This window comes from Podarcis liolepis (assembly GCF_965112155.1).
Source record: "Podarcis liolepis genome assembly, chromosome: 16".
Classification (NCBI taxonomy): domain Eukaryota; kingdom Metazoa; phylum Chordata; class Lepidosauria; order Squamata; family Lacertidae; genus Podarcis; species Podarcis liolepis.
In genome coordinates this window covers 19,388,987-19,407,226 of record NC_139567.1, presented here as the reverse complement: position 1 = coordinate 19,407,226, position 18,240 = coordinate 19,388,987, and the positions used below count along the sequence as shown (strand labels likewise).

Here is an 18,240-nt window from a genome sequence, read left to right as displayed (position 1 = left end):
CTAAACTTGGATGCAACAGAAAGATTCATTCAGTCATATCCCCCACCCACGTTCTTTCTCCCCCTCCACAAATAAATATCTGCCCTACTCCCAAAGATGGGGAAAGACTTTCAGTTAGATTTGCATTTCATTGTGAACCTACCTTATTCACACTTCCCAAATGCAGCTACCCTCCGAAATTCATATTTCTCTAGATCTTGTGATGCAGTTCTCCAACCAAATAATGCATAGGCAACTCGCATCATATGTGAGGGTTCAGTTCTAAGGGTTACACATATACATGAAAATCACATACAGCCAAAATTACCTTTGGAGTCGCCCCATGGCTAACCAAACCACCTTCTATAAGGACGAGAGGTGGGAAGTTGTCTAGAGAAGCCCTTAAGCAAAAAAGCTGAAGATGCAATAAGCACTAGCTTTTGCTATCAATGCATAGTGCCCCCTGCACAATAGGCTGAGATAAGATAAGCTTGCCGGCATCACCTGCATGCGTAGGGCCTGGCTTTAAAGAACACAGGCTGTTTCCATTCTGAAACATTTAGCTGTAATGTCTCATTTTCTATGTCCTAAGCAAGGAGGGCTGTCTCATTATTCTCTGAAGAGGAAAGTGTTGTTCTTTGCAACTGCAGCAAACACAAAAGAGCACTTGACATCTATAAAATATGTTTAGAGTACAGACTTCTGTGACAGTTCTGGAGGGTGGGGAGCAGACACAAAAGGAGGCAACTGTTTTGAATGGAATTGAAGCAATGCAAAATAGCAGTTTAAAGTCAGTGGGAGGATTTTGCTTCTGAAAACCAGGAGTGGGGGTCCTTAATGGTTTTCTTGAGCTTGGATCAGGAACAGTTGCCCAACCCAGGCATGGCCTAATATGTCTTGGAGCCAATCTAAAGACTACACTACAGCTTGATACAACATAAAATGAAACTGAATATCAATGTGATCAAATGCTTTAGGAAAACTGGCCCAACCTCTCATGATTTATTTCTTAGCTTCTGTATTGTTACAGGGTAAGGATTGGGGACCTCAGGCTAAAGGCCTGAATGTGGCCCTCTGACCCTCAGATTACCATTAAGCCACACCCCAACCCAGGGATACACCGCTCACCAGCCCTCCTTCACAGACTCCGTGGGTGCTTTTGCCAAGTTGTGTCTTGCTTGCCTGGAGGGAAAGCTGCTTCTATGGTTGTACATAAAACTCTCTGGCTATTGTGTACAAAGGTAGGAATTCATGACTCCAGCCCCTTTTGCCTCTGGCCCCTTGTTTCCTATGTTTATTATAGAGGTTTGTCCCACCCACCAACCTTTCTCCACTCCTTCTTAGCCTGATCTGAAAACTAGAATGGCGTGCAGTTGTTTTCCCTCCTTGGCTCCCAGAGTCTTTTCACATAAATAACACTAGAGTGTTGGTTTGTTCATATTAGCCATTCCTATGAAACTGTATTATCTGAACATTATAAATCCAAGTCCTGGCCTGGTTTTTATGGGCCCCTTCAGAATATGTGGGAACAATGTCGTTTAGCAAAAACTCCACTTGCAAAGGCTTTAGGGAGCCTGTTTCCTGCCACTGTTAATGAAGCATGTTCATTTGGTAATTAAATGAGAAGGACCAAGAAAGAGTATTGAGAAATGGCCTTTAAATAAAATACAGCTGGCTTTTCCTATAACTGACATCCTTTTTATAAATCCTCAGCCTAGCGAGAGCCGTGTCACTATCATTCTGCCCAAGATCTTGCAAAAGGTGTTTATGAAGTTATTTGTTTTGTGATTTAAAAGTTCCAGAGGCTTCTTTAGCCATTCAGGGAAATTAAAATGGGCAGTGAATACCTGACACTGAAATTATCAGTGTATTTTATTAATCTGTGGATATCCCCACATATCTGTAAGTATTCAGGGCATACCTACAAAACAGACTTTAACTGCTCTGTTTGTGATTGCCTCTTCCCAAGGAAGCATAGGATTCGTGGTTCTGTGAGGCAGAGCTCAGGATCTGTAGTTCAGTGGTTGAGCACATGCTTTGGATGCAAAAAATCTCAAATTCAAAGCCTGGCATCTCCAAGTAGGGTTTGGGAAGACTCTGCTCTGAACCCTGGAGAGCTACCACTAATCAACCTTGATTATGTTAGACTGGTAGCAAATGTGGTACCCTCCAGATTTTATTGGACTATAACTCCCATCATCCTTAACCATTGTCCCTGCTGGGTTGGGCTGATGACAGTTGAAGAGTCCAGAAATATCTGGAGGACATGTCATATTGGCTATTCCTGAACTTAGATGGTTCAGCAATCTTACTGAACTACAATCCTTAAGATTCCTTGAGGGATGGCAGCTAAACTGGTATAAAGCCAACCTAACTTTGCTGCATAGATGTGTCCATTGAGTTTTTCTAGTATTTTGACACAATTTGTTCAGCAAGCCAAAATGCCAACAAAGAGCAGGGACTAATCAGTTTTCTCAGGGAAAAAGAGTTCCACATTCTGTGTTCTAAAACTGAAAAAGCCCTGTTCATTCACATTCAGGCCAGTTAGACCTCTCATGGCCATGGGACATGAAGCAGGGTGTTCATAATAGTGGGTTAGCAACCTTACTACACGTGAGATGGCAGTCATTCAAACATCCCAGTTGCAAAAAGGGGTGGGCCAATGAATTTGTTTGTTTCATTTCTCTCAGCAGGACAATGCTATCCAAGGCTCCTAAGTTTATGGCTTGGAATGCAACACTCAGGCAATCTGAATTCTGCAGGGTATTTTCTGTGTGCAAAAAGGTGAACATAAAAATGCTTATTTGGGGAAGTAAAAGATGCTTACAAAATGTGCATTTTATTGGTGAATGCATTGAAAAGAGTGTATTTTATGAAAAGAGAGTATTTTCCAAACCATGCATGTGATGGAATGGACAGAATGACCTATGGACCTATGATTCAGTTCCAGCAAGCGTGAAATGAAATGGAATTGGGTTTTCAGTCCATCGCTAGTCCCAAATTGTTTAGGACTTTATATGTAAATCCTATAGACAAGGCCTATCCCTTTCAGCCACAGGCTTGCTGGTGATGAGAGAGAAATTAGAATCAATTCACACTTAAAGGTGAATCTGCCTAATGAACTGAAACACAGCCATCCTTCAAAATTCACACTTCTCTGAATTTTGCAATGCAGTTCTCCCACTAAGCAAAACATACAAAATGCACATACTAAGGTAAAGTGTGCATAAAAATGCGAACTTTTTTTGAGGATAACATAAAAATGCATTATATTAGGGAAATTGCACTCCAAGTATGTTGTATTAGGCAAAATTGCACACATTTGGAGAAATCTGCCCTAAAATGCTGGTGAAATGTCATGAAGGTTTTCTTTGTGGGGGTGAATCGCAAATTGATGTGGAAATGTGGATAGCTCAAGAATTAAAAAAGAGGAGAAAATAAAAGATTTTTTTAAATTGCCTGCATAAGCCTGGTGGCATAGAAAAATTTTCAGGAGGCATTTAAAGGTAGCTGCTGAATCTCCATTGGCAGAGCATTCCACAGGACTGAGCCAATGACAGTAAAGGCTCAGTTTCTTCTTGTCAGATGAGCCTTGTCAACACAGGGGACAAACAATGGTGCTCCTACAGGTGACCTCAGTGGGATATAAGTTGTTTGTAAATTAATACAAGGACCTTGAGTCTGCCTCAGTAGTAGATAGGCAGCCAGTGCAGATGTTTTAACAATGGCCTCACATGTTGTCAGCCATGTGCCCCTTCATCAGTCTGGCTGCCGCACTTTGCACCAGCTGGAGCTTCCAAACCAAGTCCAAGGACAGCCCCACATAGAACGCACTGCAGGATTCCAGCCTCAAGGTTACCAATGTATTGTCTACAATGGACAAGCTATCCCTGTCCAGGAATGACTAGTGGTGGCAAACCAGACAGGGCTATTAGAGGCATTCCTAGCCACAGAGGAGGCATCTAGTGAGAAAGATGTATCCAGTATGCTTGGTGCAAACACCTAAAAGGAATCAAAATTCAAAAGAAAGAAAGAAAAAGGAACTCCAAATCCAGAGGCACATCACCTTTTCAAGGAGAGGTGATGCTTTAGGGATCTCTGCAGTGTCACTAGAATCAGAATCTGTTTTCCCAGATGGAATGAGGATAAGACTCAAAGAAGACATTATGGCCAATTCTATTTTATGCTCTTCATATGTCATTAATTTCCCATTACACGGTAAATGAATTATATACACAAAATTTCATAGCTTTGGTGGGAAAACAGTCGCTGGTTTTTTGACTTCTCATTAATCTGGTGTCGCCGGCGTACAAAACAGGGAGATGTTTTAACGGCGGGCATTGGCAGATTAACAAATTGGCTTTGCTAATATTACACGGAGTATCATTAAACTGTCAGAAAAGTGCTAAAACAATAGTGTCGAATGGAAGCAGGGAGCAAACTGGAGACCCCGCTCTGCTGGGACTCCATCTATTAAAGAAAAGCAGAGCAGACGTTTTTGCTTTTATGTCACACAATAAACTTTGGCTTTTAAAGGGAGTCTCAAAATTAGCAGGAGTGTTTTGCTTGAGGTGAAGCATTCAGGACAACAGCTCCAATGTGAGGCTCAAGCGAGGTCAGCCCTCCCATGAGGTGGAAGCCCGTGGGACGGTGCCCTCATGGGTGCTCTGCCTGCTCCTCCCGCTGCCAAGATCGGTCTACAGTAGCTTCCAACAAGATATTATGAGATCTCACTGGAAGCCACTGCTGCAGGTTTGCAACCCCTGCTAAATGAGGCTGGGGGGGCAGGGTGTGTGCCAGCAGGAGTAGGACCTTTCCATTTCACCTCACGTGGCAATTTGGGGTGGGCCACCCCTTGACTCAAGCTTGAACAAGTTTGTTGTTGTTGTTTAGTTGTTTAGTCATGTCCGACTTTTCATGACCCCATGGACCAGAGCATGCCAGGCACTCCTGTCTTCCACTGCCTCCTGCAGTTTGGTCAAACTCATGCTGGTAGCTTCGAGAACACTGTCCAACCATCTCGTCCTCTGTTGTCCCCTTCTCCTAGTGCCCTCCATCTTTCCCAACATCAGGGTCTTTTCCAGGGAGTCTTCTCATGAGGTGGCCAAAGTACTGGAGCCTCAGCTTCAGGATCTGTCCTCCCAGTGAGCACTCAGGGCTGATTTCCTTCAGAATGGATAGGTTTAATCTTCCTGCAGTCCATGGGACTCTCAAGAGTCTCCTCCAGCACCATAATTCAAGTTTAGAACATTTAGGAACATTGCTAAACAGAAAAGCCCAGACTCAAGCATGGCTGGCTGCAGCTTGGTCTGAATAGAGAGCTCTGCAGAAGAAGCTCTTCCAGTTCAAGGGGCCTTCCTTGATTCAGCAGCCATGGGCTACTATGGCATGGGGAAAGACAGTGATTCTGTGGGGTCTTCTGGGCTGGTGTTGGATGGCAGGAATGGCAGAGAGGTGTTGTGATCATGGCTTCCTCCTATGCTGGAGCTTCTTCAGAAGTGGGGACCATCATGGCCAGCCCTGTGAATAATTCCTTCGCACCATCTGATTCATCTCCCAAATCCATAACCTTATTCCCCAACAAAGGGAATGAGTGATCCCAAGGTCATGGAACAAAGAAGGAACAGCCTTGAGAGCAGCCACCAGAGAGGTGGATGTGAGATATGTGGAACTAGGCTTGGGAAGAGCTCTTAGGGTTGGCTCTGAGATGGAAGCACATCTGTAGAGGTTCCTCATCCCTAATGTAACAGATACATAGGCAATCAGGCTTTAATACTGGGGACCTTTTCCATTATAGAAAAGGCAAGAAAGTATGAACATGATAGACGTGTATAGGGAGAAGTGGCTAGGGAGAAGTTTCTGATTCTTTTTCAAGAAAGCCCATCCACTTGCATCTCCTTTAATTAAACTTGCACCAAAGGACAGATTGACACAAAGGCCAAAGGCAACATCTTTTGTAATTTCTATTTCTTCAGATGGCTCCTATCCCCTCCTCCTGAGTTATTATTATTTTTATTAAAAAGTAATCCCCCAGAAATAAATCTCTCCTTTTTCGCAAGCTGTTGAAGAGCAGCCTGTTTCTTCAGCTGATGTTGAAGGAAATAGCCTTTCTTTACTGAAAACTATGGTCAGCAGTGCAAGGCAAGGCACCGTTCTTTTAGGGGAGTTAATTTCTCTCTCTCTCTCTCTCTCTCTCTCTCTCTCTCTCTCCACTCTTCTTAAAGACAACAGATTAGAAAATAAATAAATTAGGCTTCCCTGGGAAAACTCTTTCCTTGCAAGAAATCAATGGCTAATTTGTGGCTGAAAACATTGCATGCCTACAAAGCTCTCCTAGGCAGTGACACAATCTATCTTTCTCTCCCTATTTATATTGGTTCCAGTGACCCTTGTTCCACCATTGCTGCTGCTGTACCCAAAGCTCTCCTGATTTTTTGAATGACTCAACCCATTCAGCATCGCCGCCCCATATGCCTGGGACTCTAGCACAATACCCACTGAGCACACACTGATTGTACCAACACACACTGCCCCAACCAGAGATGAGGGGAGTTGTAGTCCAAAACATCTGGAAGGCACCATGTTGACAATGGCTGTTATACGTAGTACTACTTCTGACCTATAATTTTATTCATTGAGGGATAGGACTCCATGGGGTGAGGGAAGTAAGGGCAGCCTCTCTAAACTGAAGTGTCAATATTTAACCTTTTCACTAGAGTTAGGATAACAGAAAAGCAATAGAAATATTTTAAAAATTAATTTCCAGTTGTTGTTGTTTTAATGCAAGTAAGAGATGGATGTTGGAAGGGTCAGAACAGACAAAAAATGACCTCTTTGTATAGCATGTGGTTAAACTATGGAATGTATGCTTACTAAATGTAGAGATGGTGGACAACCATCTTGGATGGGTTTAAAAGAGGCCCTTTTATGTTCTTAGAGAGAAGAAGAAGAAGAAGAAGAGGAGGAGGAGGAGGAGGAGTTTGGATTTGATATCCCACTTTATCACTACCAGAAGGAGTCTCAAAGTGGCTAACATTCTCCTTTCCCTTCCTCCTCCACAACAAACACTCTGTGAGGTGAGTGGGGCTGAGAGACTTCAGAGAAGTGTGACTAGCCCAAGGTCACCCAGCAGCTGCATGTGGAGGAGCGGGGACGCGAACCCGGTTCCCCAGATTACGAGTCTATCGCTCTTAACCACTACACCACACTGGCTCTCTTCTCCCCCAGCCTGCCCCACTCTCTCTCCCAACCTGCCCCACTCTCTCTCCAGCAGGGTCAATAAACCTCAGATTTTGTCATATGCATGTTTGGCTGGCCTCTGGATCTAGGTGAATAACTCTGAATGATGGTTTCCAAGGAGTCACAATTTGATGCAATGTCTTGGGTGCCTCTTATCACTTGCACCTTCTTCTTGAGTTTGAATTTTTACCTTTGTTTATTACTACAATGTGAGCTCTTCCCCTGACTCAAAGGTGTTCAGGGTGGTGTACATGAGACCTATCTAGGAATGGGGAGGAATTCATTTGGTCCACTTTTTACATTGGACTAACCCAATCTGATGCTTCCAGAACTTGCTCACAGATTTTACAACTCCCAGTTGGATTACACAGGTTTCAAAATGTAGTTTAGGTACTCAAAGAATGTGCACAAAAATAGCTATTTTACTTTAAAAGTGCATACAAAATGCTTATTTCACAGATGAATGCATTGGGAAAGTGTGTACTTTTACATTTTAAAACAGCATGTTTTATGCAGAAAGTATCTACAAAATGTGTATTATTTAAATGTGGACTCTTAATGTGTGTGTGTTTTTAAGTACAAAATGGGATGGGCAGGACCTGTGATTAAGTGCCAGAGAGACTGAAATGGGATAGATTTATGCCACACAGTTCTGACAGCCAGTGGTGGCTGGTGACTATTGGGACAGGTAGGGTGAAAGGTGGGAAGGTCAGGAGTAGGTGGCACCAGACCAATGTCCTCATCTTTGTCCCTGCAGATTTCTACAAGGGCAACACTAAGGTGAAGTAAGCAGACAACCAGGGCTACCCTCTGTACTGACTATGAGTAAGAAGGCAGGTGGTCTTGGAGGAATCAAGAGTGATATTGGTGGGCCAGTGCGTAATAGACCAGCCTCCACTACTGACAATCCTGCAAGGTATGTTAAGTTGAGAGATAGCAACTGGCCTAGGTCACCCAGTGAGTTTTCTGGCTGTGTTGGGATTTGAGCCTTGGTTTCCCCAGTCCCGCTCTGGCATTCTTAACCACTACACTGCTGTGGTGGCTGTCATGGCTTCAAGCCTGCAGAAGGAAACAAGAAGTCTAGAGCTGATGTATCACCAACTGGAGTATCATGTTTTGTTTTGTTTTTTAGACCCAATGAAGCCCAATGCTGGTGATTTAAAGCCCATGAAGCCTAAGACTGGTGGTCTGTAGGCTTCACGCCTAAGACTGGTGGTCTGTAGGCTTCACGGGCTTTGAATCACCAGCATTGGTCTGGAACCCTCATAGACATAGCCATCTATGCCTGGCTCATCAAAGGAATTGATGGCTTCCCATGCTACCACACTTGCCCAATGGCACAGAGAGCATTCAAGGAAGGCAAAGAAATAGCCATCTGCATGCCAAGGGGGTTGTCCTTTAAGAACTGCAGTGTGTAGGCCAAGAGGGTGGAGCTTCAGAAAGGTGGATATAGGAGGAGGAGACTTATAAGGCCCAATTCACCTCTGGAACAAGTTCCTTACTTGGAACTATCCATGGTTCTGAAGCCACCAGCCCACCTTGCAGCCTTGCTCCTGTGGGTACTGACAAGGTCAAAACAAGGTCACAATATTTTTGTGAAGCTGTTTACTTTTTACTCTTCATTCTTGATTAAAGCAAAGCCTAACTTCGTTTGCTCACACCCATCCCTTGTTACTCCTGTCTTCCCTTTTCTCCCTTTCTTGCCCAGCTTCTAAAATTCATGAGCTCTTTAGGCTAGGTCTTGTCCTTTCAGTGTGAGCCACTCTATGGTGGCATTATCGGGGAATCAGCTTGCTCTCTACCAGTCAGAAGCTCTCCCTATTCCCAGTTGAAGACCCATCTGTTCTTCAAGAAAAGGATTACCTAAGTGGCAGGCTTCCAAGCTCCAAATTGGAGGCACCAGAAACCATCACAAGCTGCCACATCATGGTTACACTTTTTTAAACACAGTGGCCTGGGAAGGACCACCATTAAGAATGTATTGGGCGAGAGGCCACCTGGGTGAGATGCACACAGCAACTGCAACCAGGCAAAAATCTAATTCATGCACTGCAGCACAGGTGGTTTGGAGATTCCTATCAGCAACCCTAGCCTTGCTCTGCTCTTGGCAAATGTGCTGAAGTCACCTTCCTAATCCAATCTTTCTGTGATGCAGTCTGTTCCCCAAGCCATCCTGGTCCTAATTGAGTTACATTTAAAAGCTACATGCTGTAATTTTGAACATAACACCGTTTCAGCAACCCAGAGGGAAAGAGGCGGTTGTTTTTCCTCGTCTGTGTTTGCAAGAGACAAATTACCTTCAATGAAACATGTCTGCACCATCGGAGATCAGATTGCACAGGAAAAGGATGCTCAGACTCCATCAATTCCATGTCTAAGCCTGGCTGTGCTGGATCATATGCACAGTGATTATGAATAGCAGGAATCAGCTAGGCTAGACGCAGTGGTTCTCAACCTGTGGGTCCCCAGATGTTGTTGAACTACAACTCCCATTATCCCTGAGCTCTGGCCTTGCTAGCTAGGGGTGATGGGAGTTGTAGTTCAACAACACCTGGGGACCCACAGGTTGAGAAAGGCTGAGCTAGAGGGAGGTTGGAGCCTCCACTTCAGGAGTAAGCAGACTCAGCCTTGGAACTTGCTGTAAAGTCTCTGCCTGGAGCTTGTGCACTCAGACCTTTTCTAAGGCAATATTGTAAAGACTTCCTAGGAGTACAAAAAGCCCCCCCAAGCCCCTCCCTCCACTGATTCCATTCCCAAGACTGTGCCAAAAAACTCCGTTTGTAAAAGCATTTTTTCAACAATCAATGAGAAACGAAATTGCATTCAAGAATTATCAAATAAGAATCAAAATTTGTTAAATCATCATAGGTTGGGTGTAGGTTTCAAATTTTGGGGCAGGGGCTAATTTTACTTTCAAGGTGGCCAAAGCAGGTGTGTGGGCATCCTTTCTTTCTCTTTCATTATACAAGTCACTCTCTGATGGTTGGCATTCTGCAGCCTTCCTGGGTGCCCGGGCTTCCTGAAACCTCCATGATGTCATCAGTTGTTTCTCCACACGCCTGTAAGCACAGGAAGGCAGGAAGGCTTCCTACTGCCTGGCAGCTGTTTATTGGAGGAAGATGTGGCCTGGTGGGAGGGGTGTCATTGGAGAGATTTCTGAGGGGCAGATGGAGAGTTTACGAGGGCTGCATTCAGTCCCCAGGCCTGAGATTATTCAACCCTACCTTGATGGATTGAGCTAATGAAGTTACACAAAGCACTGCTCATTGCAGATCCTGGCATTTAACAAAGAAGTGACATTTAGTTATTTCTTTATCTGTCTTGAGGCTTCATTTAGTGTGTGTGTGTGTGAGAGAGAGAGTGAGCGAGAGCGAGAGCGAGCGAGAGAGAGCAACTGTGTAACTTTAAGAAGTTATCTGATGGATACCAAATGTTCCACTGAAATGCACTCTCTTTATCCGTCAAGAACTGACAAAATAGCAGCGTTTCTTGCCCACATTCCAATCTACACATTATAGAAATTGAGATCTTTCATCATTCTCTCTGCCCCTAGCCTTGAGCAATGCTCTTCTCTGTCCCCCGATGCATTTTGGGCACCTTTGAAATCTTTATGGCTTTCATATTTGTGCCCTGCCAAAGTCCTTGGACAGGATAGCTACAAATTGAAACCAGTAAATAAAAGCTTAAATAGGTTAGCACAGAGAAATAATTGATCTGACACCGAGCACATCCATTCCCACCCCCCTTTGGCAGTCTATTTGACCTGCGGTCATGTCAACAAGAAGGGCCAAAATAGCCCCCAACCCTCTCCAAGGAGCTTTTGTCCTAGGTAGATGCTGTCTAAACAAAGCTGGGAGGTCAAGCAAAACCCTCACAGTCTGAATTATGAAAGGTATAAACAAGGCAACCCATAATTTCTCTTTTATTACATATACTCCAGTTTTCTTTGGCAGTGCCGATAGCTATGGTTTATGAGGACCAATTAACTCATGACGGATTTCAGCAGCTGACTGAACTCACTCAGTGAGCTTCTCCCTAGTGCATCCATCCCTATACTGAGAAACTCATTCCCTTTTGAGCAGTGGCTTCAGCAGTGGTGCGGTGAGGCATCCATGGCACCCTGGACAGCTCCATGCAGGGCTCTGGCTGGAGTCTTCATAGGAGCAGAGTTCAACAGTTGCTTCAGCACCAGTCTTCCTGACACTGAGCCTTAAATAGGTGCTGCAGCTCTGACTCAGTAGCATGTTCCACCTTCTGTGACAGGAACTTCTTCATTTAAAATGACCCAGCTTGCTTTAGTAGCTGTCAAAGTCAATGGTTTAGGGGAGGCAGAGGTTCCACTAGGGTTTCTGAGATGGGAGTCCTGAGAATATAAGAATATAAAGTTAGCTTGCTGAATCAGGCTAGTAGCCCTTCTATTCCAGCATCCTGTTCTCACAGTGGCCAACCAGATGCTTATGGGAAGCCTGTAGGCAGGACATGAGCACAACAGCAATTTATCTAATCTTCAGAGTTAGAGGAGGGCAGAATGATGTCCTTGGGTCAGAAAAGTGCTGGCACATCATGCCCTTCTTGCACAAGTTGTTCTGGTTACCTTTGTACATTGTGGACTATCTTTGAGGACAATGCCCTCTTCAAATCCCCAGATTCCACATTCCCAGCCTCATCCCCTGAAGAAAGGGGTCCCAACACCAGGGTTGAATCCCGTGGAAACCTACTTCACAAATTATAGAATCATAGAGTTGGAAGGGACCCAGAAGTTCATCTAGTCCAACCCTTCTGCTATGCAGGAATCTCAACTAAATCATAGATGACAGATGGTCATCCAACCTCTGCTTAAAAATCTCCAAGGAAGAAGAGTCCACCACATCCCAAGGTAGTCCTTGCACTCCTTCTATGATGCGCTTCTGGTTATTTGAAAATCCTAGATTATGTGCTGACTAGGTTCAGAGCAAGTTGAGTTTTCTTCAGCTCAGGTTCAGTGGGTGAAATGGCCATTGCAAAAGTTCATATCCTGCTCATATTTCAACTCAGGAAATTTCATGCTTTGTCAGCAAATCTTCATAATTTTCCTTTCATGCTTGAACACTTTTCACACCAAGTTTGAAGAATGAGTTTTAAAAGCTTGTGGCCAAATCTTCAGAGAGCACACTTTCCCGGCAGTGCTTTTACCCCAAAATCTTACAGCAGGGGTGGGCAATATGATGCCCTCTATATGCTGTTGGACTCAAACTCTCATCACCCCTGACCGTTGACTATGCCAGCTAGGGCTGGTGTGAGTTGAAGTCCAACAACATGAAAATGGTGTTGCATTGGCTAGCTTTGATCTATAATAACTTCCCATCTGCAAGTGTGTGTGTGTGTGTGTCTATTTCAATTTAGAAGAAGTTATTTTATTTTATCTGCATTCAAACTCTGTTTTGGAGACTTACTCCATTTATTCTCCATCTGTGGAGAAGATTCATTTAAAAGTGGGGAGGGGTTTCTTTTGCTAACAGCAGATGGGGCAGGCTAGCAAGAAGCCAGGCGTCATGCTTTCTGCACTCCCTTCTTCCCCTTTTGCTACGGCAAGAGAAGCCGAGACGTTTTATTAAGCCCTCTGGAACATGTTTTATTATTGTTGTCAGTTGTTCATGGAAACTCTTCAGCGTTAATAACTTCCCGCTCACCGCAGGCCCGGGCTGCCTCGCTGAGGGGTTTCCTGGATCTAAATAAACACAGTGTGCTTTGCAAAGCGGAGGCAGCCAAAGTTCTCGGCATTCACTTAATGCTCCCTCGGCTGTCACTCTTTGCTGACAAACTCCTGGTTCTAAGATCAGCCCAAGCGCAAAGCTGGAAGAGAATGGAGAGACTGCTAAACCAAACTGACTGCTCTTGAGTTCATCTCCAGGATCTGGGGAACAAAGCCAGGCTGGGGAGATGGGCAGGGAACAGGGATGCAGTGGTAAAATTGGAAGAGCATCAGGCTGTTATGATGGCTGCCCACAGCCACGTCCCCAAGGACGTCCCCATAGTCCTTCCCAAAAAAGAATAAAAACATGCAGACAGCTCTGTTGGTCCATTATTGTGTGTGCATGGGCAAGTATGTGCACATATGTACATGCACACCCTCCAGAGAGCAACAGTTTATAGTTTAATGCCCATTTTATTAGAATCTGCATAACAGCTATCCTGTGCATAGTTTCTTCAACTCCACTGGGCCTAGCAGTGCTTACTTCTGTCTGGGTTAAACTTGTAAAAGAGTATCAGCCAGCTGAAATTCAGCCTTTAGCTTTTAATCATAAATTGCAAAGAAGTGTTACCAGTTAACTCATTGCTTTGACAACAATAACTTCAGCTCTGAAAAAATTCCCTGGATCTGCATTCCTGTTCACCGACAACAATGGAGTAAACTGAGGTTGACTTCAGTCTTGATTCTTGGTGCTGTGGTTACTGGAGGGTTTTCTACTCAGATGTCTGGAAGCTGTGGCTGGATGGTTATGTGGGAGCCAGTTGAAGTTAAATCCTTTGAAGACAGAGGTCCTCTGGCTGGGACGGGACGATATGGGATTGAGGGGGCAACTCCCATCTCTTGCGGGGGTGCAATTAGTGCCAGCACCGTCCGTTAAGAGTTTGGGTGTAATCTTTGATACCTCCCTCTCTATGGAGGCGCAGATTACAGCTATAACAAAGGCAGCATTTTTTCATCTCTGCCAAGCTAAGCAGTTGGCTCCTCACCTCTCTCGCCCTGACCTAGCCACTGTGATCCACACGACGGTCACCTCCAGACTGGATTATTGTAACTCGCTCTATGTGGGGCTGCCTTTGAGACTGACCCAGAAACTCCAGCGGGTGCAGAATGCCACGGCGAGACTCCTTATGGGGTCTTCACTGTGAGATCACATTCATCCGGTACTATAGCAGCTGCACTGGCTCCCGGTGGAGTACAGGATCAGGTTTAAGGTGCTGGTTTTAACCTTTAAAGCCTCATACGGCCTAGGACCCTCGTACCTATGGGACCACCTTTCCTGGTATGCCCCACAGAGGAACTTACGGTCTGCAAATAAAAACATCCTGAAGGTCCCAGGCCACAGAGAGGTTAGGCTGGCCTCAACTAGAGCCAGGGCTTTCTCGGCTGCAGCTCCAATCTGGTGGAACGCTCTGTCACAAGAGACTAGGGCCCTGCGGGACCTGACATCTTTCCGCAGGGCCTGCAAGACAGAGCTGTTCCACCAGGCCTTTGGTCAAGGCGCAGCCTGACTCCCTCCTCTGGCAATCTGCACAGAATTTTGCTTAACGGTTGCCATCAATTTGATTTTAATTAATTTTTATAATGAAATGTTTTTAGAATGTTGGATTATTTGATTGTTGTTAGCCGCCCTGAGCCCGGCTTCGGCTGGGGAGGGTGGGATATTAAAAAATATTATTATTATTATTATTATTATTATTATTATTATTATTATTATTATTATTTTGACGTCAAATGTCCACCAGATATTCTGTAAATATTCTAAAATTGGGTAGCGGTGTTGCCATTAGATGACATCTGAGGTCAGATTTGATACTGGGTTGTTGACTTGAAAAGATATTTATATCTGACAACAGAGATCTTTAAAGATTTTCCTATTTGCCATATGTTGGAATGAAAATAATAAGCAAGCTCGACAGTCTGGGAATATGGATTTTTCAGGTACAATTGCAAATTCAGGCTTCACATTTGAAATTCTGTATTTATTTATTTTTTAAAAAAATGGTTTTATGTATATATTTGTGTGTGAATCTTAGCCATCTTTTAATTCATAATTTTATTTCTACACTACTTGAAGAATTATTGGATAGCTCAGTTGGTTAGAGTGTGGTGCTGATAATACAAAGGTCACAGCTTTGACCCCCGTATGGGCCTGCTGCATATTCCTTCCTTGGGTCCCTTCCAACTTTGTGATTCTCTGAAGTTTATACAGTTTCTTAAAAAGTTTTTGGTTTTTTTAGGAGAATCTTTCTTTTTTTTAGAGAGGGGAATATGGAATAAGAACTCACTGTTGCAAGGGAAATTGCCCTATATATGAACACTTCATTGACCTCTCTCTCTCTCTCCCTCTCCTTCTTCCAGCATCCTTCTTCTGTGTACTAGGAGATAAGCACTTTGGAAATGCATGTGGCTGCTGCAAGGATGTGTCTCGCCATTAAAAAAAGAAGAAGAAAGATCTAATGTTGTTCACAAAGGCTGGCTTCTGGAGGCCAATTCTTGACTACATTACCGACACTTTGAATATATTACTGACACATTTGATTTTTCATTATCTGCAGTTCCAAAGAAGTCAGCATTAGGAAGCCATTCCCTGGAGGAGGGAGTCTGCCTGCCTCCCATCCTCTCTCCAGAGCTCTCTCTTCAATCACGTTCTGGAGATACTTCAGCCAAGAACACCAAACACCATTTTGTTCACCTGTCTGACTTTAAGTTTGCAGATGACACCACCATAATGGGTTTACTAACAGGTGGAGAGGAATCAGCGTATAGAGGGGAGGTCCAAAAAATATCTACATGGTGCCTAGGGAACAACTTGCACTTTAATATCAGCGAGACAAAGGAGATGGTGTTGGACTTTCGGAGGAAGAGAGGAGAACTAGCCCCGCTGTACATCGGGGAGGGCTGTGTGGAGAGAGTCTCTTCCTTTAAATTCCTAGGAGTTTATCTCAGTAAAGACCTTACTTGGAAAATAAATACAACCCAGGTGGTTAAGAAAGCCCAACAGAGACTCCATCTCCTCAGAATATTGTGAAAGAATGATGTCAATCAACATTTGATTATCTCCTTCTACCCGTCAACAATAGAAAGTGTCCTTTCATACTGCATCACGGTGTGGTACGCTGGTTTGACATCAGCTGATAGGAAGTGCCTACAGAGGGTGGTGAATGCAGCACAAGATATTATGGGCTGTCCCGTGAATCCGCTGGATGAAATAGCGGAAGAATGTTGCCTCAGGAGAGTGAGGAAACTTCTCAGGGATGATTCACACCCTGGCCGGCACTTTCTTGATCTCCTGCCCTTAGGCAGAAGATATAGAAGCATGATTAGTCACACCAACAGGGTAAAGAACAGCTTCTATTCATGGGCTGTTAGGCTGCTGCATGAAAAGATGACAACAGGGCAACTGACTTTTGGGTTTGGTGTGTGTGTGTCAGTAAACGAGGGGAATTAAGACTAAGAGAGCTGAGTGGGGGGGGTGCTCATGTGATCTCACTGTATATAAGCTGTACAAGTGACAATAAAGTATTTCAATTTCAATTCAAAGCTCTCTTGAAGATGAGTTTGCGGACAGCCTTCAGAGCTCAGCTGTCCAGCTGGCAGGGCCAGCTCTAAGCCTGGAGGGCCCTTGAGTAGGACACCCTCTATGAGGAGTCTGTCTCCCCACTGCCATGATATCACTAGTTGTTCCTCCTCCTCCCGCCCCCCTTCATCCTCATTGCTATCACCTGCTTGTTTGCCAGTGTGCCAGACAGACCTTGGGTCAGCCTCCTGGTGACCCAGAAACCAATCAGGGCTGGGTGGAGTGTCCATCCAATCAGGAAAGAGTAGGAAGTTAAGAGTTGGATCCTGACAGTTTAACTGTCAGATAGGGCTTGTCTTTCAGTGAGTTCTAATTAGGGCTTGGAAAGCACTTAGATCAGTTTCGAGCCTGGTTAGGGTTGAATTAGGGGTTAGCTAGGGTGGGCAACCCAGATTGTTTCCTCGAGGGGAATGTAAAGATTATAGACGAGGCCGGGAGTGTTTTACTTGTAGTGTAAAACCAATAGGCATTCTAGGAGGAATTAGTTTATTCAGAGACAAGCTTAAAGGGTGAAATTTAGGAAAGTTCTCAACTTGCTAGAATTAATTTTAGCCAAAATTTGATTTCAGCTTCAAAGGAGGGGATTTCTGAATGCCCATTTCAAGGAAGTTCTGTGGAGTTTTGTAGTCTAGATCAGGAAAAAACGTGACCCCACGCATGTGTTTTATACCTCATTTTATGCCTGGCACAGGAGGGGACAAAAGGTTGCCTGCTCGGCACACAATTTCAATTGTTCAAAGAATGTGATTACAATTTGCCTCTATTGTTAAAGCTCAAGCTTGCAGATAATCACTTTGTTTAACTTTGTTTCTCTTCCCTGCATTCTCAGTGGATTTTATTTGAAAAAAAAGTCAGAAATCCCTTTCAAGCTGCATTTATTATTGTTAATAATGGACAAAAGTGTTCCTTTTAAGAACCACCACCAGTACAAAGCAGGAATATTTTACACTGAAGCAGTCCTGTTGCTATTGTAATAGTAATTTTCTTAGCTGTTTGGGGCGGCAGTGTACGCAGAGGGAACTATATTGGTCTCAGGAAAGGAAAGAGAAAAATGACAACGGTGACAGCTTATTAATAGGAATGTTCCTGGTTTTCTGCTCCCAAAACCATGTAATTGCTGTTGTGGTTAAGTGTGCCAGACAGGCAACAATCTTGCAAAATGTCTTTGCCCTGACTATCCCTGACCTGGTTGCCCTCCAGATGTTTTACACCTGAGGCAGGCAGGCATCAAAAACCACAGCCTTAATGCACTGTGAATAACCTTGTCAGATGTATCATGCCTCTGAACACCAGTTGCTGAGAGTTGCAGTTGAAAGAACTCTGGCCAATATAAGTTTCAATAGTGGGAGTGGCCCCTACTCGCAAATCAATAGTCAATTGTAACAAAAACTAATCCATTCAAAAGTTTGTAATCCTTGTCAGAATACAGTGGTACCTCAAGTAAAGTACTTAATTTGTTCCGGAGGTCTGTACTTAACCTGAAACTGTTCTTAACATGAAGCACCACCTTAGCTAATGGGGACTCCTGCTGCTGCCGCGCTGTCGGAGCCCGATTTCTATTCTATTCTTATCCTGAAGCAAAGTTCTTAACCTGAAGCACTATTTCTGGGTTAGCAGAGTGTGTAACCTGAAGCGTATGTAACCTGAGGTACCACTGTACATTCTTTTGAATGGATTAGTTTTTGTTACAATTGACTATTGATTTGCGAGTAGG

At 44.1% G+C, this 18,240-nt stretch overlaps 1 long non-coding RNA gene across 1 annotated transcript; it reads right to left on the bottom strand.

Moving 5' to 3' along the window:
• Window positions 1-11,123: 11,123 nt before the first annotated feature.
• LOC310696082 lies at window positions 11,124-17,839 on the bottom strand. Its single transcript, XR_014520392.1, has 2 exons — window positions 16,672-17,839; window positions 11,124-11,581 (listed from the first exon to the last, which is right to left on the bottom strand). It is a non-coding gene; the product is annotated as an uncharacterized lncRNA (long non-coding RNA).
• Between the last annotated feature and the right edge of the window lie 401 nt (window positions 17,840-18,240).